The following is a 21,376-nucleotide window of genomic DNA, read 5'->3' as shown; positions in this document are numbered from 1 at the left end:
ACCACAGCGTGTCATCTTTTTCCATCTAAGCCTATCTCGTGCATCTTCCTCTCTAATACCCACTGTCCTCATGTCCTCCCTCACAACATCCATCAACATTTTATTTGGTCTTCCTCTTGCTCTTTTGCCTGGCAGCTCCATCCTCAGCACCCTTCTACCAATATACTCACTCTCTCGCCTTTGAACATGTCCAAACCATCGAAGTCTGCTCTCTGTTACCTTGTCTCTTGACACCCAACTTTGGCTGTCCCTCTAATGAGCTCATTTCTAATTTTATCCAACCTGCTCACTCCGAGCGAGAACCTCAACATCTTCATTTCTGCTACCTCCAGTTCTGCTTCCTGTTGTTTCTTCAGTGCCACCGTCTCTAATCCGTACATCATGGCCGGCCTCACCACTGTTTTGTAAACTTTGCCCTTCATCCTAGTGGAGATTCTTCTGTCAAAAAGAACACAGGACACCTTCCGCCAAGAGTTCCACCCCGCTTGGACCCGTTTCTTCACTTCCTTACCACACTCTCCATTGCTCTGTATTGTTGACCCCAGGTATTTGAAGTCATCCACCCTTGCTATCTCTTCTCCCGAGAGCTTCACTCTTCCTCCTCCACCCCTCACATTCATGCACATACATTGTTTTACTTCAGCTAATCTTCATTCCTCTCCTTTCCAGTGCGTGCCACCATCTTTCTAATTGTTCCTATGCCAGCTCCCTGCTTTTACTGCATATCACAATATCATCTGCGAACACCATAGTCCAAGGGGGTTCCAGCATAACCTCATCTGTCAGCCTATCCATTACTACCACACACAGGAAGGGGCTCAGCGCAGATCCCTGATGCAGTCCCACCTTCACCTTAAATTCTTCTGACACATCGACAGCACTTCTCACCGCTGTTCTGCTGCCTTCATACATATCCTGTACTATTCTAACATATTTCTCCGCCACACCAGACTTGCGCATGCAGTACCACAGTTCCTCTTTTGGTACTCTGTCATAGGCTTTCTACAGGTCTACAAAGACACAATATGGCTCCTTCTGAATTTCTCTGTACTTTTCCACGAGCATCCTCAAGGCAAATAATGCATCTGTGGTACTCTTTTGCGGTACTCTTTCTAGGAATGAAACCATACTGTTGCTCGCAGATGCTTAATTCTGTCCTGAGTCTGGCCTCCACTACTCTTTCCCATAACTTCATCGTATGGCTCATCATCTTTATTCCTCTAGTTTCCACAGCTCTGACCATCGCCTTTGTTCTTAAAAATGGGGACTAGCACACTTTTCCTCCATTCTTCTGGTATCTTCTTTCCCGCTAGTATTTTATTGAATAAGTTGGTCAAAAACCCCACAGCCACCTCTATAAATTGCTTCCATAGCACCACTGGTATGTCATCAGGACCAACTGTCTTTCCATTTTTCATTCTGTTCAGTGCCTTTCTAACTTCCCTCCTAGTAATCATTGCCACTTCCTGGTCATTCACGCTTGCCTCTTCTACTCTACCTTCTATCCCATTTTCTTCATTCATTAATTTCTCAAAGTACTCTTTCCATCTACTTAGTACACTACTGGCACCAGTCAGTATTTCCAACACAATCCTTAATCACCTTTACTTGATGCACATCCTTCCCATCTCTATCCCTCTGTCTGGTCAATCTGTAGAGATCCTTTTCTCCTTCTTTTGTATACAACTTGGTGTACATGTTGAGAGGAGTGTTAATTAGTGATGCTTCCCATAACCGTTGAATACCCGAATGTATGGTGCAACCATGGTTATATAAGTTGTTTTTCCCTCACTTGTTTTTCACTAACTTGTTTTTTGCATCACTCACTTGTTTTTCTGGTCAAGACGTCGTGACCGTTTCACTATCTTGTTCACATGCATATCAAAGACGAACATTGTTGTGGGATGTCTTGACAGTTATGGCTGCGTAAGATGTTTCTCAGAGCCTGAAGGACACACTTAGGTGTCAATAGTAAATCGGGAAACAAACATTGCGGCGCCAGGTGGGACGGGTAGGCCACCCGCCCTTTCTCTCGCACGCAACTGAAAAGTATAATAGAGAGATCCAGAGTACAAACAGGTAGAGTCTGCTGCGGGTTTTGTACGGACGCCCAGCTGGTTGACAAGCGGACCTCAACCTGGGTGATCGGCTCTCCACCTTCTCGGCATAGGTAAGGGGCTCATATGATTGATTTCATGCAATGTCAACTGTGTTTTGAGAACTTGCATTTGGTCGAAATAAATATGCCAGTTATTGAGGCTAAATAGCATTTGGGAACGTTGGTCATTTGTTGAGTGTGGTCTTTGTCTCCTGAGCGCCGACCAGCACCGATCCTTTCAATAAACACATGTCATCATATGCCTCTTGTTTAGCCTTTGCCCTACGTCACATCTCAATGTATTCCTTCCGTCTCTCCCAGTCCAACTTCTTCGCCAATCTCTTTCCTTGGATGACTTCCTGTATTTTGGGCTGCCACCACCAAGTCACCTTCTCCCCTTTCCTACCAGAAGGCACCACAAGTACTCTCCTGTCTGCCTCTCTGAGTACCTTGGCAGGCAGTATTCCAGTCTTCCGGGAGCTCTTCTAGAGCCTGTCTCACCTCTTTCCGAAAGGCCTCATAACATTCTTCATTTCTTAACTTCCACCACCTGATTCTCTGCTCTACCTTTGTCTTTTTAATCTTCCAACCCACTACCAAAGTCATCCCACACACCAGCATCCTATATTGTCGAGCTCCACTCTCGCCCACCACTACCTTTCAATCAGTAACCTCCTTCAGATTACATTGTCTGCACAAAATATAATCTACCTGTGTGCTTCTACCTCTGCTCTTGTAGGTCACTCTATGTTCCTGTCTCTTCTGAAAATAAGTGTCCACCACTGCCAATTCCATCCTTTTTGCGAAGTCCACCACCATCTGACCCTCAAACTTCCTTTGCTTAATGTCGTAGTTACCCATCACTTCTCCATTGCCCATTTCCTCCGCCAACATGTCCATTGAAATATGCACCAATGACAACTCACTCTCTCTCTCTATCTCTCTCTCTCTCACTGATGCTCAGAACTACTTCGTCTAGTTCCTTGCAGAATTTCTCTTTCAACTCTTGGTTACCTCCTACGTGTGGGGCACAGCGGCTAATCAATCAATCCTCAATGCACCTTTTTGCTAATATTATAGTTTTTTATGCAGAATTCGAATCTGGAATTCGTTATGAAGGAAACGTTTTTATTTTTCGATTATTGGCAAAAAAATCATTGCACATTGCTGGATTCGGCAGAAAAAGATGGAAATGAAGCGGAAACAGGCGAGTAGTAACTTGACGTCAGACCCGGTGACAATGCCGGGCATTGGAACACATTGTCAGGACAACGATGAATTTTCCAATATTTCGAGCGATGAACACTATTCTGAAGGGTCCCACGAAGACGGTGAAGAATACGAGCTTTACAAAGGCGTTAATGGTTATCAATTTGAGCCAGTTAGACAGCATACACGTTCAAATGCAGACAAAATAGCTGGCCATGAAGAAAGTGCAGAGCACGCAGGGAGCAGGATATGCCTCATGTTGGAAACAAAGACTGGTAAGCATTTCTGAAGTTCTTGTTTGGTTTAGTTAGTCATGAACTGATAAATAGCAAAGGCTTCGATATCCTGAATGTAGATACGAAGTTTTCAGTCTTGTTTTAAAATCATGCAAACATCATGTATTTCGTAAATATGTACGCGACCACCCAGCAGCCGTTCATTGTAGAGCAATGGATCTGCCTGTGCTTGTATGAGAAGCTATCTGCAGTACGATGTGTTTACCTGTAGTGACGTTAGAGGACTGCCATGCACGTTATTCAGACACGGGAATCTAGGTCAAAGTTTGCGGACTTTAATTCATAAACACATTTTTTGGTGAAAACATCAAAAAGGTTATGCTCTTTATGGTATATTTGAACACATTTTCTTCTAGATAAGGTCATTTGTTTGAAATTATACAAACCATACATTTTTAGCGTTTGTGCATACAGTGATTCAGACTGGGCTATATATGTAACGGACAGACGCAGTGTTCTTGGGTTATTGTGTGAATCTAAATGAAAATGGACCGTTGATTTTGTGGAACATTTAAAAGCAACAATCTGTGTGTATACATAAAAATACGTCCTGTGATTCCGTAAGTGAAAAAGACAAAAAAAGAAACCAGAAAAGCAGTTCAAAGCTAAATAGTTGATGTTTGTTTAATATTCCCCACTGAATTTTCCAAGTCATTTTCCCTTTTAGTTGTTCAACGCCAACAACGCCTTGACTTTAACAACTCGTGTATCTACATTGAGAGCGCATTTTCATCTACAGTAGAGGGCTCTATACTGTAATCCAGAAGTACAATTCACAACAGAAAAACCTTAAGAGAAATGCTCGTATCATATAGATAATGATGCATACTTTCGTGAAGAGCCCACAATTGAATCTCCCTTGCGTTCTTTACTTTTGGCTTCTCTATTCTTAAAGTGATAGTTTTGGCTCAGTAGAAGCCAACCACACAAGTAGTGATCTAGGTAAAACAATCCAGCAGACTTAACATTACCTTTTGGACTATACCGTACTCAAAATACTGTCAACGTGTTGGAGTTGCTTTAAGGGACTCCTCTGGTGTTGAAACGCTGGTGAATTCCAGACAATGCTACAGCTTTGCTGCGTTTGAGTTTAGGCTTCAGTTTGAGTGTCGTATGGCGGTACTTATGTATACCATTGGCTCCCTGCAAGCCGAGGAGTCAACAGTAGCAATGGGTCATGCTACAACTCGAACATTTCCCCCCTTATGTTGTTAGCTCAGGTCTAACGTTTTTAAAGACGTCACACACCTATTTCGTGCTACGAATAAACAGCGAGAGAGGTTTTGTCAGAGAAGGCTACTGACTTGCTTGTTGTATTCTACTCAAGGATATTCTTCATGACAAACAACTTCATAAACACGGGACACGTAAATACGAGCAACTCGTGGATGTCATAACGCGAGAAATGTCAAGCTTCCAACTTGTTACGAAAAAGTGTCCCAGGAAGATGACTAAAATGTTAGCTAACATTTCCTCACGTCACTGAGCTAGCACCGCAAAAGCGAACAGAAAGGTAGCCAACACCCTTGTGTGCAGGTATGACGAGAGGATAGTATATGACAAGGTGTACAATGCCCTACGTTATGTCCAAAAAAACCGCCCACGGTTCTAATAAATGATAACGGCAATTATCATATTAGCTGTGCTTTCTGCTGTCTCATAGCAGGTTAGCTTGTTTGCTTCGCTTAACAGCTAGCAGAGATGATTAAATGCTCGCTTACCACTAACAACGGTCAAAGGCCTCCGCTACGTTGTGTTACCTTGGGATTGTGACACTACTTCTTAGTGTCACTATGAAAAAAATACTCTTAACAAATTCCGTCGGCTTAAAAACGCTTACAAGAACAGAGACGGGGCCGCACACTCAGTTCCATGCCGTCCGTTACGCTGCAATGTGTGTGAAGCAGGAGACAGCTCACGTTCAGCCACTCAGCCTTGCCCATGGCTGGGATGACCCCAAGTCTGTCTCGCCATCTCACCCTCTCCCTTAACTGGGACCCCTTGGTTAACAGTAAAAAATAGCATATCATTAGAGGTGTCACAATTAATCGATTAATTCAAAGCTAACAGGTCATCAATTTAAAATCTATTTTGATCATCATTAAATTGTTTAGATCAGTTGTTCCCATTTTTTACACCAACTACCACCTGAAAAAAAGTTATCTCTTCAAGTACCACCATCATTATTGACATAAAATCATGTTTTCAATAAATTGCGCCTAAAAAGTTTAAAACATTACATACACAAACTTTAACATTATGGGAGGTATGAGTCTTAATAAATCACATTTCACTAACAAGTTGATTTTATGTATATTTTTGCTCAAGAAAATACATTTGAAAAATGTTGCTTTTCCTTTTAAAAACAACGCTCAACATCCATCCTTTCATTTTCTTTTGCTTATATGAGGTCAAGCAGTGGGGGCAATAGCTTTAGCAAGGAAACCCAGACTTCCAATTGCAAATGCACTTTCACCTCTCCAGCGTATCTTGGGTCATCCCCGGGGTATCCTCCTAGTGGGAAATGCCCAGAACACCTCACCTGGGGTGTGTCTCATTCAACTAATTTGTCTCCTCTCAATGCGAAGAAGCAGCGGCTCTACTCTGAGCCCCTTCCAGATGACCGAGGTTGTCACCCTATAATGGAGAACTCGGACACCCTGTGAAGGAAACTAATTTCGGACACTCGTATCTGGGATCTTCTTCTTTGGGTCACGACCCACAGCTTGTGACCATAGGTGAGGGTCAGAACGTAGCGCTCCAGCCAGGTGCCTCGGCAATCAACGCAAGGAACATGGTCCAGTCAGACTCAATGTTTCGACCACCACCCCCATCCTAGACGTAGGTGAAGTTCTAGCAGAAGTGGAACCTGAAACGCCTTCTGACAGGATTCTAGCAGATGTTCCTAGCAGACCATCACAATATGTTTGGGCCTGCCAGGTCGGACAGGTATATTCCCCTACAGTTGACAGCTACGTCCCTCTCGTCACCCATGTGACCAAGACATGCAGCCACAAATACAAAAAAAACAAAAACAATGTGACCAAGACATGCAGCCACAAATACAAAAAAAAAACAAAAACAAAAGCAAACCCATGTCTCGTCACATGTGACCACCTTTTTCAGATACTCATCAGTATCTTTCTCATAGCGAGAGAGACACTGCTGAGACAACTTGACCCTCCGCTGTTTGTGCTCTTTAGTAAGCATCTTTGGCAGCCACCAGCAGCTGACATTCGAGTAGCCAAGATCATCATGGACAATTTTATGTGGTGTTCCAACAGATAAGCTCAAACTCCTTGCCATTTCATCCATTGTCATCCTTCTGTCAGATTGAATGAGGTCATTGATTCAATCACCTCAGGAGACCTCACTTCTGTAAGCCTCCCAGGCCTGTCTTCATCCTCAACACTGCTCCGTCTTTCTTGAAACAATTTCACCCACTTGTAGACATTTTTTCGGATGAAACATGTGGCACCGTCCAACGTTGACATTCTATGAATTTCAACTGGTTTGCACCCTTCAGCAACCCAAAATTTGATCACTGCTGTTCAATCCTGGAGCATGCTTCTTAGTCTGCCATCTTTTTTAATCGGCAAAGCTCTAAAAAAAAACATTTTTTTTAACCCTAAACCCTAACCCTGCAAAAGAAACTAAATCTATATGAAAAATAAGCAAAACAGAAATGTAAAAATAATTGAGCTTCTATCTGTATAAGCAGTCCTTATCATGAAAAATTCACCTTATTTATTGAATCACCCTCCTAATTAAAACTTAAAGATCCATTGATGTAAAAACATGATTTTTAGTATATTTTTAAGGGGAAAAAAGGCAGCCAAAATGGGCCCATCCATTTTTTCACCACAAAACACGATTTTAATGTATATGGCTTTTTGGAACTCCCACCGTGAAAATTCTCTCGAGGGATTTATCTTGGAGAAGAAGCAGGAAGTGACATTATCAGCAGAAGCCCAGTCAGGTGGCCTCGTGTTTTTATACCGGTTTTACCTGCAGGAAGGTAGCTCTTTGTCCCTTCGTGTTAGCCAAAATGCTGGCTTGTTGTATTGCTGGACATTGTTCGAAAACTCGGGAGAATGGATTTACTCTTCATATGTTTCCAAAAGACACGGTTCGTCGTGAAAAATGGATTGCACAGGTGCAAAGGACGAGGGCTTCGTGGATTCCAAATGCCAGGTAGGTGTGTATAGAGCTACTAAAAAAAAATAATAGTTAGGTGGGACGTAATCCTCTCAGAATGTAACAAAAGATCCGCATACATAAGTCAGGGGTGCTCAATGTGTTGATGTGCGCGTCGGCGCACTGTGTCCGCCGATCACGGCTTCGGCCAGTGTGTCTCATCTGGCGCCGCTCATCTAAATATTGCTCGAAACGATAGGGTAATAATGCCCCGGTCACTTCACTCGATCCTGAGATGTTCTCTAATTCGAAAAGAGTTCCCATGTCAGAATGGACGTCGGAAAAATCCAAAAATCTCTGTTGTTCCTCTTCCATAGCAGGTGCCACTGCGTGTTTTCAATGGCAAATGTCCCAGTGTGATGTCTGCTGATGACGTTGCAGGCAATATGGCTACCACCTTCATATGGAGTGAGACTTCTGCAACTTTCCACATGGATGACACGCTCTCCGCTCATTTATTTTTTCGTATAAACATTGAAGTGAACGTTATAGGTATTTTTCATTACAGTATCTATTTTAGAATGTTTATAGCCATGTCACTTGGGCTTTAAGTAAAAATAAATAGTACTGATCCAAATATGTATTCAAGTAAAAGTAAAAAGTACAGGCTCTGAAATGTACTCATAAGTATTTTTAGAAATAAAAAGTATTTCTATCGCATGATACTAATAGCTAAGAAAGCGATTAAACCTAAGACAATTTGTATGGAAGCTAATCCATCACTGTTATCACACACACACACGCACCCATACATGCACGCACACACTGTATTGCACTAAAATGATTTTGCGTTTGTATTGTATGCTTGAAGTATGATGTGTCCAAGGCTTACAAATCTAATCATTAAATTTTACAAAAGGTTTGGCTCCTCAACCGTGGCCTCACAAATCATGCTCATAGGTCAATTCTTATCAGTCAACTTTATTCCACATTTTACATTGCACATCAGGCAACAATCAATCAACTGAGAAGGGGCTACAAAATAGGAAAATAATGGAAAGTGGGGAAAGCTACTCAAGTAATTGTGATGCTGCTAAATAAATTAAATGAGAAATAAAAGACACAAATGCAGACATTAAGCCAGGGTTCTTGTGCTGCTTTGAACAGTAACAACTTTTTTAAAACTATTACTCCATCCTTCTTATGCAAGTCTAAAATTTAGATAAATCTAACACACCATTTAGTTGAGCTTCAAGAGAAGCATGTTTTCCAAATTCTCAGAGAGTAATCTTAGCCCTCTTGGGTCTAAAAAAATCATCCCCGCTGTGCTGAAAAACCTCTCACAGGCAGCTGAGTGAGGCAGGCAGTGGTGTGTTGAGCTGAAGATACAGGTGGCACATAGATGCAAATCATTTCAGGATGTCCATGGAAGTAGTTGCTTGGGTTTACCGTCCCATTGATCTTTCCACTTGACTACTGGGGAAGATGTCCTCCTCCGACAATGACAGAGAGTTGCTTGATTTGGCTGCACTAGTCTGCTCCTTCAGGTGAGCTTTAATGTAGTCGTCAAGGCCTATCATGTGATGCATACAAGAGAAGGGGAAAGAAAAGCAAGAAGGGTGGGGAAACAAGGGAATATGGGATTTACTATCCAAGACAGGCAGTTAATGTTGTGTTCTTTACAAGCACATTATACCTAGTTTTACTTCTTAACTCTAAAAAATAACACAACAACCTTTTAAAATTTTCATAGATGAACAGCAGGAAACACAAAATGTATCGCCTTTTCAGGTGAAACATTATTTCCTACATGTTTCCTCACACCAGCCAACCTAATAGATAGGTGGCAATACAGCGGAAAATTACATAGCAGTCTTTAGTGCACTGCAGATTGCTGCAATGACTGCTTCTCCATGTTCCCTCTCAATCTGTGCAATCCTCTCAATTGCCTAAAAGAGAGTTCCGCCTTGTAACGATGAAAAAAAAAACCGTATAATTATATTTGTATATTGCCGTACATCCGAAACATATGCAAGGAGTTGAAACGTCTCAAAATGCAAAGTGTACCTTGTTTCACCAGGCCTCAGGAGCTGGAGTGTGCAATGTTCCTCAATGATCTCTGCAGCTGCGGTGGATCTGCTCGTCTTGTTCCAGAGAACCTGTCACTTTGCAACCTATGAGCATGACATCTTAATGTAATCCCTGTCTTTATTTGCTGTTTTGATGTCAACTGGTACAGGGAGTCCTTGGGTTAAAATGGTCTCAACCTACAACATTTCGACTTTACAACGTCCATCCCCAGTCTGCCATTTTGTACAGCTAATGTGTATAGTGTTTGTGCACCGGGCGTATTTTCACTTTTTTCACTGAAGATCATAAAAGGATCAGAGAAAGGACAGACACTGATGAATAGCTGTATAGAGCTAGGCTTCAGTCAGGCGACCGTGTTAACAATTATTAAAGACAAAGCCCATATTTTAGCGCATTTAAAAGATTCCGTTCCTACGTTGGATACAGTGATCACAAAATAAGGTTCTTTGATACTTGTCGAGATGGAGAGGATACTTAAGTTATGGATTGCGGACCAGATTCCTTCACAGTAGCTAAGCACAGCCTCCCCTTCTTCTTCTCCATCCACCTCTGAGCAGTAATGGTAGGTATAGCATCTTATTTTTTTATTTCAATGTACGTATTTGTTTTTTTTTCTATATATACAAAGTATTTGGCATAGATTCTGACACTAATGGTGGAATCCGACTTGCAACGAAATTTGAGTTACATTACCAGCATAGGAACGGAACTCGTTCCTAACCAAAGGACTCCCTGTATAATCAAAGGAGGATACTTGTTCAAACTTGCAGGTGACCTCTTGGATTACCATTTGCACTCAATGCATAAACTCAATTACTCACCAGGTTTAAAAGATGACAGGCACACTGATGGTGCTTTAGCAGTTAATACAGTATTTCTAGGCCATCACCCTGCTCTAACAATGGACCTGCTTAAACAGCCTACATCATTATCTTTTCCCCATCCACTTCTCATTTAGTTATAAAATAAAATAAAATATGAATGTGCATTCAAGGTTTTTTACGTTGTGTCTTAGTGGATCTAGAGAAAGCTTCTGACAGAGTACCAAGAGAGGAACTGTGGGACTGCATGCATAATTCTAGTGTGGCGGAGAAATTTGTTACAATCGCACAGGACATGTATGAAGGCAACAAAACAGTGGTGAGGTGTACCATAGGTGTGACAGAAGAATTTTAAGGCAGAGGTGGAACTGCTTCTGAGATCAGCTCTGAGGCCCTTCTTCAGTGCTGCGGTAATGAATAGGCTGACAGCTGAGGTTAGACTGGAATCCCCTTGGACCATAATGTTCGCAGATGACATTGTTATCTGCAGTGAAAGCAGGGAGCTGGTGAAGGAACAATTAAAAAGATGGAAGCATGCATTGGAAAGGAGATCTCCCCCTGCTAAAAAAAAAAAATTCTAGAGAAATTCTATAGAAACCTATAGAATTCTATAGAATTTGTATAGAACAACTTGTTTGATAGAACTTTGGCTGTGACTTTTGAAAAGGTTGTGTTAGGACACCAACCTTCACCAGGAGGAACTGCCTTAAATTTAGGTTTTTTTTTGTTGATTTTAGGCAGCGGGATGAAGTGAACAATTTTTGAAACGCGATCCACTATTGAAAGCACGGTGGTTTGACCTTGTGAAGGTGGAAGACCGGTCATGAAATCTAGGGAGATGTGGGACCATGGACATCGAGGAAGCGGATGAAGCCGGGAGGGTTTGTTGGCAGTGCAACCTCGGCACGCATTGACATATTGTCGTACGTCTTTTTTTATGTTATGCAACCAAAAGCACTGTTCAACCACCGACCGCGTCTTGGCAATGCCCGGGTGACACACGGTGTGGATTGTGTGGGCCCATTCAATCACCTTCCCCCTCAGAGGAGGCACAACATACAGTCCGTTGGGAGGGCAACCTGCTGGACTGGAGGAGTCTTTAAGTGCTTCTTTCACTTGGGCCTCAATTTCCCAAGTGAAGGTCAACACGAAGCAGGTGTCCAGAAGAATCAGGGCATGATTGGGTTTGCACCTCTCCCCCTCGTATATGCGCGACAGCGCATCAGGTTTCCTATTTTTGGACCCCAGCCGTTAGGACATAGTGAAGTGGAACCTAGTGAAAAAGAAGGACCACCCAGCTTGCTGGGCGTTCAGCCTCTTGGCGGTTTTTAGATATTCAAGGTTTTTATGGTCTGTCAGGACTAGGAAAGGGACTGCAGTCCCCTCCAACCAATGTCTCCACTCCGCCATGGCCGTCTTCATGGCGAGCAACTCCCGGTCTCCGATATCATAGTTCCGTTCAGCCGGAGTCAGGATCTTGGAGAGGAAAGCGCAGGGGTGTTGTCTCCCATCCCCAGGACTCTTCTGAGAGATGACCGGCCCTGTTCCGGAATCTGATGCATCCACCTCGACGATAAACTGCCTATAAGGGTCAGCTAGGATGAGGACGAGGGCTCACGTGAAGCCAGCCTTGAGCTTGCTGAAAGCCGCCTGGCAGGCCGGATACCAGTAGAAGGCACTGCGGGGAGAGGTGAGTGCATACAAAGGGGCAGCTATGGAGCTATAATTCAGAATAAACTTACGATAAAAGCTGGCAAATGCAATGAATCTCTGAACCTCTTTGCGATTCGTGGGACTGGGCCACTGAAGGACGACCTCACCCTAGCCGGGATCCGTACGGATTTCCCCCTCCGCCAGGATAAAACCCTGGAACGAAACGGAAGGTTAGTGGAATTCGCACTTCTCTACCTTCCCATACAGATCGTGCCGTAATAGCTTCTGCAGCACGGAAGGAATGTATTGGAACACCTGCGTCATTGCACACACAAAGGAGGTCCAGGAGCGGCAGGTTTCAGAACCGCAGCTCCATTCAGCTGGTGCCCAGGCCTCTGCTCTCCCTGTCAGCTGGGATAACACAAATGCTATATGGGAGTGGTCAGTGGGGAAGGCGGAGGGCTGCAACTCAAAATGGAGATCATATTGGGCGAGGAAGGGTTTAATGTTACCCGTCTCTCCGGAGAACCGCTCGGGTCGGGAGAGTGGCGTACACACAGTCTGCTGGACTTCTGCGACTGGCAGGGGAGCGGGTGCGGACAGACTTGGGCGCGGAGTGGCGGCGCCTGTCGGCGGACTGGCGTCGGCTGGGCTGGACATGGACACAAAGCATGCGTCCAGCCGAACACACATCTCCCGTAACTGGTGATTAATTGCCTGGAGAGTGGCTTCCTGCTTGGCGATACGTCTGCCCTGGAGCTGCAGGGACTGGGGGAACGCAGCTGAGTCGGCAGGGTCCATGTTTTGGGCCAGATCATTCTGTCACGACCAGAACACGGGGTTGGACCCGAATGCACGACTCGGGAGACGCAGAGGCAGTCCGGGAAAAGTGTTTTTTCGGTCCAGTGTCGGGGATCAGGCAGGCAGTCAACGGGAGCAGCAGTAACAAGAACGTCAGGCGTAGGAGGCAGGTCAATGGGCAGGCAGGACTCGGTACACAGGAGATCTGGAACGGGATTACGAGAGTGCGGGAACGAGGCATTACGCAACGATCTGGCAAAGGCCAGACCTTACTTGTGGTTCTATATAACTGGGACATAATTACTGGAGACGAGGCACAGGTGTGCGCCTCCACCGAGTGTGGTAGGTGCATGCCACCTCGGGGACCAGTACGGCCAGGACAGGGTCATGACACAGCGCATCCATCTGCCAGTAGATGTTTTTAGCGCCAACGAAGTAAAATTAATTCCCTTAAATAACGGGCTCCATTTGTTGTGTAACAGGTGCATGGTGTGGATGGAGTAACGCCACAGACCTACTCAACCCACACGCTGTCACTCATGGAAGCACACATGCAGCCTTACAGCCTCTGAGTGACCATTCAAGGAAAAAAATACAATACAGTTGCTAAATCGTGCTTACAAAATAATGTAATAATTCCCATGTTTTAGTATTTCGTGGCCATGAATTAACAAATGTTTCATTGGGGTTTTTACTTTCTAATGGCCACTCAGGGGCTCGGTACCTCCCGTGTCTCCTTCTGCATCTCTTAATTTCCCCAGATTACACGCATTAGTGATACAAATGCAGCCCTATGGGGGGACAACCCAGTGCAATCTGTCGGCCGGTCCCAATCCCAGATGAATGCAGAGGGTTGTGTCAGGACGTGCATCCGTCGTAAAACGGAAATGGGTAGAGAAATGGAGTAGGGGTTATTTTAAAGGAAGAGCTTCTGCCACTTTGTGCATGGATGATGCGCTCTCCGCTCATATTTCTTTTTTCGTATAGACATTGAAGTGAATAATGTTATATGTATTTTTCATTACAATATCTATTTTTGAATGTTTATAGGGATGACACTTGGACTTTGCCCAATTTGCCCGAAAAGCATCTTCGGGCAAGTAAATATACGGCATGATTGCCCAACCGGGCAAGTGGAAATTTTCACAGAAATATCATAATTTTGCATTTATTAAAAAAATGTGTCCGAGTCGATAATTTTTATAATTCACGGCCAACATCGGATGAAACAACCTGACAACAACAACCTAACATCCAAGTTTCTGCTTCGCTGGAGCTCGAATGAACATACCAATGAGCTACCTTCTCCTCCGGCGTAATGGCCGCCTTGTGCTTTGGTCGAGGAAGGATTAGTATTAGTTATAGTAGAATATAGGCTAGATCAGGGGTACTCAATGTGTCGATCGCGATTGACTGGGCAATTCTGGTCGATCACGACAGTGTGCCAAAAAAAAAAAGACGTCAGCCATATTTACGCTAGTCAACGAGATCCCCCCTATTTTAAGCCCTCGTTTTTTTCTTAAAGTAAAGAAATATTATCAAACATGAGTATGGATGCTGGAGCAAAGAAGAAGACAAAAAAGGATCTTTCACTTGGAGAGGGAGGCGGACTTTTTTTTTCACTATGTCATTTTTGAAGCACGTTTCCCTCACCTGCCAGTAAAGTAAAATGTGTAGCAGCATTTTCAAATTGTTTATGGAAAATACGACACCGACATTCCACCGAAAAGCAAGCTGGGAATGAGAAAAGTGAACGAAGTAAAATCCCAACTGGCCGCACAGCAGTCACAGAAGCATCGTTCCAAATTCGTCACAACACTGTTAATAACAAGAAGTCCTTCCAAGATGGAGAGATGGTAAAAGAAGTATAGCCGACTCATTGTTCTGATCTTTTAAAAATAAGGTGGAAATATTATCTTCAATAAAATCTCTGCAGCTATCAAGGAGTACAGTTTCACGGTGCTGTGAAGCCATGGCTGATGTGTGAAAGGACATCGGTGATTGTGAGTGTTTCTCATTGCAGTTGGACAAATCCACTGACGTGAGTGACATAGCCCATGTGTGCATTTTCATTCGTATGGTGTTTAGTGATCATCAACGTGAGCTCAGAAAGCAGAAAATATTCATTTAAGTATGTTGTGTTGTGCAATATTGGCTCATGCGGTTATGCAAGGCACACAAACGTACATTTACACATAAAGAATCCTCAAAATACTTAAATAAATATGTTTTGCAGTTTTGTGTCATGGTCCTGCCAATCCCAGCCTTGGCTGTGCAGTTCCCCTACACACCTGTGTTAATTAGGAGGTGCACACCTGTGCTTCATTGGTGAGAATGAACCCTACTACTTATAGGATCCAGCTTTGCCAGATCGTTGCCTTCCATGGCTTGTTCCAGCATTTCATTCTTTCTGATCCTGAATCCCGGTGTATCGACCTCTGCCTGCGCTCCGACCAACCCAGTAAGCTTAACGACTGCTTGTCAGGTTACCAACCAAAGACTTCCCGAGTTCTGTGCCAGATTAGAGCCATGGCTAGCATCTCAGGCTAGCGCCGCTAATGTCGTTTCGACGGCACCCGCCACAGCTTCTACCCCAGTCCAGGTCGCTCCTGCCACCTCACCAGTCGCGGAGTTTCAGCGGTTTGGGTACACTCCTCTCTACCGGCCCGAACACTTTTCCAAAAACTCTGAAACATGCCGCTCCTGGACCTCCTTCATATGTGCCATGATGCAAGTCTTCCAGTACGCATTGCCGGGACACGAGGCAGCGGCTACGTTGATCACACTTCGACAGGGGAAGCGTCGTGTGGCAGATTATGCAATCGAGTTTCGCATCAGAGCAGCTCAGAGTCGACAGAACGAAGAGGCGCTTCTCGACGCCTTTTTCCAAGGACTTTCACTGCAAATCCGCAGTCACCTCATTGCGGTGGAATTGGCTACCTCCCTGAATTCAAGTAGCAGTTCCGTCTTGTTATTGGGATCTTAAAGAAGTATTTTCGGAGGCAAAGGCCACGTCCCTCTGCCGCATCGCCCGTACGATTTTGCTATCGAGTTTTTGCCCGGAACCTCACCCCCTCGAGGGAGGCTCTTTTCGTTGACGGGACCGGACCACCAAGCTATGAAAAAGTACATGGAGGAGTCGCTGGTGGCGGGTCTCATCTGACCATCATCGTCGCCTGCTGGAGTGGGATTTTTCTTCGTCAAGATTATCAGGGACCTAACAACATCACCACCAGGAACAGGTACCCTCTTCCCCTAATCGCCACCACATTTGAGTTGCTACAAGGGGCCCCGAACTTCACCAAGTTGGATCTACGGCATGCGTACCATTTGGTACGCATCAGAGAGGGGGATGAGTGGACGACTGCCTTTTATACACCAACAGGCCACTACGAGTACCTGGTGATGCCGTTTGGCCTGACTAATGTGCCTGTGGTTGTTCAGAATTTTACTAATGACGTGCTACGGGAGAGACTGAACAAGAATGTGTTCGTCTACCTCAACGGATCCGGAGAGACAGTGTGTGGTTGAAGTGGATGCATCGAACTCAGGAATCGGAGCAGTACCCTCCAAGAGGTGTGTGAGTTAATGTTGAGCCCTGGTCAGGTTCACGCAGCCTACGGCAGTCAGTGACGGAATCAGGGATACCGTGTGGTGAGAGCCAGACTCATGCAACCCAGGATATTTAAAATATGATTTTCGAGGAAGGAAAACAAAAGGAACCTCTACTTGCAAGGAGAACACAAGATGTGTCTCTCTCACAATCTCCAGCCCATTCTGCCCACATCCTCACGAACCCTCTCTTTTATTTCCTTAGAGCAGTCTGCAACATAACATAGCAAACGTGACAAACAAAGCAACTGTAAGCGAACGTGACAAACAAAGCAATCATGAGTCAATAAACAAAGAAACTGTGAGCAACAGTGACAATTAAAGCAAATGTGAGTTTGGAATGTCTTTGACTAACGAGTGTGGAGGGCAGAATGTTACAGCTGCACCTTGACGTCGTCTCTGTCTTTCCTGCACTGCACGCAATGTGTCTTTGTTGCATCATATTTTTCAAGAATATTAAAGATAGCAAAAGAGCATTAAAAGCAAAACAAGAGCAAATATGGTATAACGTTTATGTACAATTATTACAATTATTCCAACAAAACCCCTCCACTATGATAAGGTGATGACTCAAGAAGCTGACTGTGACCAACATTTTCCCCTAATTTCTGGTGTGACAGAGCAAACCAATAACTGAATCATAATCATCCATCCATTTTCTTCGCCACTTATCCTCACAAGAGTCACGGGGAGTGGTGGAGCCTATACTACCTGTCAACGGGCGGTAGGCGGGGTATACCCTGAACTGGTTGCTAGCCAATGGCAGAGCACATTGAGACAGTGAAAAAAACAAGTATTTGAACAAGTATTTGCAGGAGTGGGCCAAAATCCCTCCTACAGTGTGCGCAAACCTGGTGAACAACTACAGGAAACATTTGACCTCTGTAATTACAAATAAAGGCTACTGTACCAAATATTAACATTGGTTTTCTCAGGTGTTCAAATACTTATTTGCAGCAGTATGACACAAATAAATCGTTTAAAAAAATCATACATTGTGTATATATATATATATATATATATATATATATATATATATATATATATATATATATATATATATATATACATACATCCATTTTCTTCACCGCTTATCCTCAGGAGGGTCACGGGGAGTCCTGGAGCCTATCCCAGCTGTCAACAGGCAGGAGGCGGGGTACACACTGAACTGGTTGAGAGCCAATTGCAGGGCACATAGAGACAAACAGCCGCACTCACAATCACACCTCGGGGGAATTTAGAGTCCAATTAATGTTGCATGTTTTTGGAACGTGGGAGGAAACCGGAGTGCCCAGAAAATACGCAGGCACGGGGAAAACATTTTACTTTTATTGCACTTTCATTATTTATTTAAATATGACCTGATACATTTAATCAATAGATAAAGTGTTGCCCATTTGCTAATCAGACAAGGATGTGTTGTGGAGCCGGTGGTTGTCCTTGATCTTTGTACGCAGAAAACCGGCTGGCGCCATCTTCCTCTCCCAGGCATTGCCGTGGAGACGAACGACACCCGATAAGGAGCGGAAAGTTACCATCCCCCCCAGGACCAGACTGCGGGGGGGGCAGCCACTTTTACCATGCACCCATACATATAAAAACCTTGTGTTACTGGGCAGGTTTTGTGTTTGGCTATCCTGCCAGAAAACACACGTCTCGTGTGCGGCAGATACCTAGATAAGACCCGGACGTCTGTACTGCACATTCCTTTGGAATAAATCCATTTACTGTTAACTTTTTCTAATCATTTGTCAGACCTTCCTCAACTCATGAACACGCGTAGGGTCCAAACTCGCAAATCCTTACAACACACACACACACACACGCACATTCTGGATTTTTCTTTAAAGATCATCTCTCTCACAGTGGACATGCACCTATGATGAAAATTTCAGACCCATCCATGATTTCTAAGTGGGAGAACTTGCAATATAGCAGGGTGTTCAAATACTTATTTTCTTCACTGTACTAGCACATTCGCCCATCGCCATCAATGGGAAATGTGTGGAAAGAGTGTTCAGCTTCAAATTCATGGCCATGCAGATGGAAGAAAGAGATGGGTGCTTCCTTGGATTTTCTAACTTCTACCGTTGGTTTATTTGCAACTACAGCAATGTCGCTTTCCCCCTCACATTCATCAGCTCCCCATTTGGGTGGACCCCGGCAGACTCCCAACCATTGAGTCAATTCAAAAGCCTGTTCACCGGTGCTCACATTCTGCAGCACTTTGACCCCTTCTGGCTTTTTTGGTCCACATGCTGTGCCACTTGGACAGACTGAACCTGACCATGCAGGATAAGTAAAAAATAAAGCCTGATCTGGTGCAAAGTATCTCTGTGTTCCATATACAAGAATGAGTTAGGACTCTTCCAAGGGTAACATATTTATTTTTTAGTTGCATCCCCCGGAAGAATTCTGTTAACAGAAAATAATAACAAAGCATCAGCACGACTGTTGCATGTGTTCTCTTACACCGTACTGTGACCACTCCTCTGTGGTGGCTCAGGCACCTATTTGTGCTGTAGACACTGTACCTGGTTTAACTGTGTTTTTGCCTTCACTTAAGAAACTGTATCCATCATACACTGTAGAACACATTGTAGCTCACATAACACACATTTGCAGTAATACACGTTCTTTCCTTAACTATTATCATTGTCTTATAACAGTACGCCTTTAGCGTGGTGTTTGAACTCGAAACTGAAAGTGACACACATCCGGAAGTTCTCATTTAGCGGCAATCCATATTGTTGCTTTAACATGGACTTCAAAGTAAAATAGTTATGTTAACTGGCAAAACAGACGCTATTATTAGTATTATGAGCTATTCTATGAACTTAGCGCATCTTATTTACCAACACAAGTCTTTTAATTCACATGTGCTTTTAGCTATGTGGCAGCATGGTGGATCAGCTGTAGAGCATTGGCCTCACAGTTCTGAGGACCGGGGTTCAAATCCCAGTCCAGCCTGTGTGGAGTTTGCATGTTCTCGAAATACCTGCGTGGGATTTCTCTGGGCACTCTGGTTTCCTCCCACATTCCGAAAACATGCAACAAAAATTGTACACTCTGAATTGCCCCTAGGTGTGATTGTGAGTGCGATTGTTGCCTGTCTCTATGTGCCCTGCAGTTGACTGGCAACTAGTTCAGGGTGTAGACTGCCTCCTGGCCATGGCCAGGTGAGATAAGCTGTAAGAAAACCAACCCAGGCAGGACAGGGAGAACATGCAAACTCCACACAGGAGGGGCTGGGATTGATTCCTGGACCTCAGAACTGTGAGGCTAACGCTTTACAGCTGTTCCACTGTGCCGGCCTTAGAAAGAATAGTACTTCTTAAATGAATGTTAATTTTCTTTGTTGTGCTTAACCTTTGTTTGTTCTGAATGTCACACCAGGGCGGCACCGAGCGCTGAAGAAAAATTCTTGTGTTGTTACATACTGGGTCATTAAAGCTGATTGTGATTCTGATTATTGCAGTTGTGGATTTGCTGAGAAAAAATGTAAAAGTTTTAAGAGTTTGCTAAATTATTATAAAGGTGGGCTCTTTGAATGAGAATTTGTGCACTTTGGTTTGGTTGAAAAACTCTACACTTTGAGAGTGTTCACTTAGAGAAAAACCCGATACTGTATTTTTTTGTAGACATGAACTGAACATTGAACTGGGTTTGTTTGTGCGACAGTGCACACAGTGTTCATTGTTGAAAATGACTGAAATGTGGTCTTAGTTTTGTGGGAGTCAGTTTTTGTTACTACCATGTTGATGTGTGACATTTACAGTAAATCTGGCAGAGCAGAGGTTTGTGTGTGTAAGAGAGAACGAGAGAGTGAGGGAAGAGACTGGGGTGGTTCATGTGTGCCTATGTGTATGATGTGGCTCTTTGTAGTAACAGTAAAATCTGTGGGTCTTAGCCTCTGACTGGTTAGCCTGTCTGTTGGCATTCCAGACTCTGTAATGTGTGTGTCAGAACTTTCATCGTTATACATTTGGTCCATTTTACATTGTGGAATTGGATATGAGTATTAGGGTTAAATCACAAACGCTCCCTGGTTTATACACCGACATCATAATGCAACGAACATAAATGAAAATGATCTCATGATAACGGAGGAATTATTTTGCATCATTATTTCACGAACAAATTATACGTGTAGCTGTGGTGACCCCTGATGGAACGAGCCGAAAGTGACATTTAAAAAAAGAACGACATCCGCACAAAGGCTCCCTTTCTTTCGCATCACGTCACACTGCTGTATAAAGATATATTGAAAATTTAAGTGAAGACTGGCTTTGTCATATATTGTTTATTCAAGTGGTGGCTGGCCTGACTTGCAGTGACTAAAATTATTTAAAAATATATTCTTTAAATTCCACTAGTAACAGACCTCGACGACACAAAGACGACATAGAACATGTTTTTATAACGTTTTCATCATTTTAAAAACGCGCGAATAAAAAAAAATAAAAGTAAAAGTCAATGTTGTTGACGAGTTGACGTATTCGTTTTCTTACTTTTTTTTCAACTCATGGTGCCCAAACTGGCGTTCTGTATCGGAGACAGGCGTAATAAAGACAACATTAGAGCAGAGCACGTCTTTGTCGTCTCTCTTTCATCATAAAAATAGCTTTGCAACACGATTGGAATGCCACGCCTTGATT

The 21,376-nt window shown here is 43.7% G+C and overlaps 1 protein-coding gene and 1 long non-coding RNA gene across 12 annotated transcripts in view; both read right to left on the bottom strand.

The window, feature by feature from the left end:
- The window catches only part of herc1 (HECT and RLD domain containing E3 ubiquitin protein ligase family member 1), a 219,481-nt gene extending 213,878 nt beyond the window's left edge, over nucleotides 1-5,603 (bottom strand). For 7 of the 10 annotated variants that reach the window (XM_061815705.1, XM_061815713.1, XM_061815711.1 and 4 more), the window contains exon 1: nucleotides 5,444-5,603. The gene's annotated coding sequence lies outside the window, so the exon portion shown is untranslated. Of the gene's footprint in view, nucleotides 1-4,574; nucleotides 4,835-5,324 lie in introns of those variants that run through there. The other 3 variants (XM_061815706.1, XM_061815707.1, XM_061815708.1) reach the window with 2 other exon arrangements.
- A 3,176-nt stretch (nucleotides 5,604-8,779) lies between these two features.
- Nucleotides 8,780-16,972, bottom strand: LOC133498621 (uncharacterized). Of its 2 annotated transcripts, XR_009794373.1 has the most exons (4): nucleotides 12,395-16,972; nucleotides 10,983-11,136; nucleotides 9,808-9,914; nucleotides 8,780-9,313 (listed from the first exon to the last, which is right to left on the bottom strand). It is a non-coding gene; the product is annotated as an uncharacterized LOC133498621 (long non-coding RNA). The 2 variants fall into 2 exon arrangements; XR_009794372.1 differs by having other exon boundaries at nucleotides 10,983-16,958.
- Nucleotides 16,973-21,376: the final 4,404 nt, after the last annotated feature.

Source organism: Syngnathoides biaculeatus, chromosome 3 (assembly GCF_019802595.1).
Source record: "Syngnathoides biaculeatus isolate LvHL_M chromosome 3, ASM1980259v1, whole genome shotgun sequence".
Lineage (NCBI taxonomy): Eukaryota > Metazoa > Chordata > Actinopteri > Syngnathiformes > Syngnathidae > Syngnathoides > Syngnathoides biaculeatus.
This window is presented reverse-complemented; position numbering and strand designations above follow the sequence as displayed.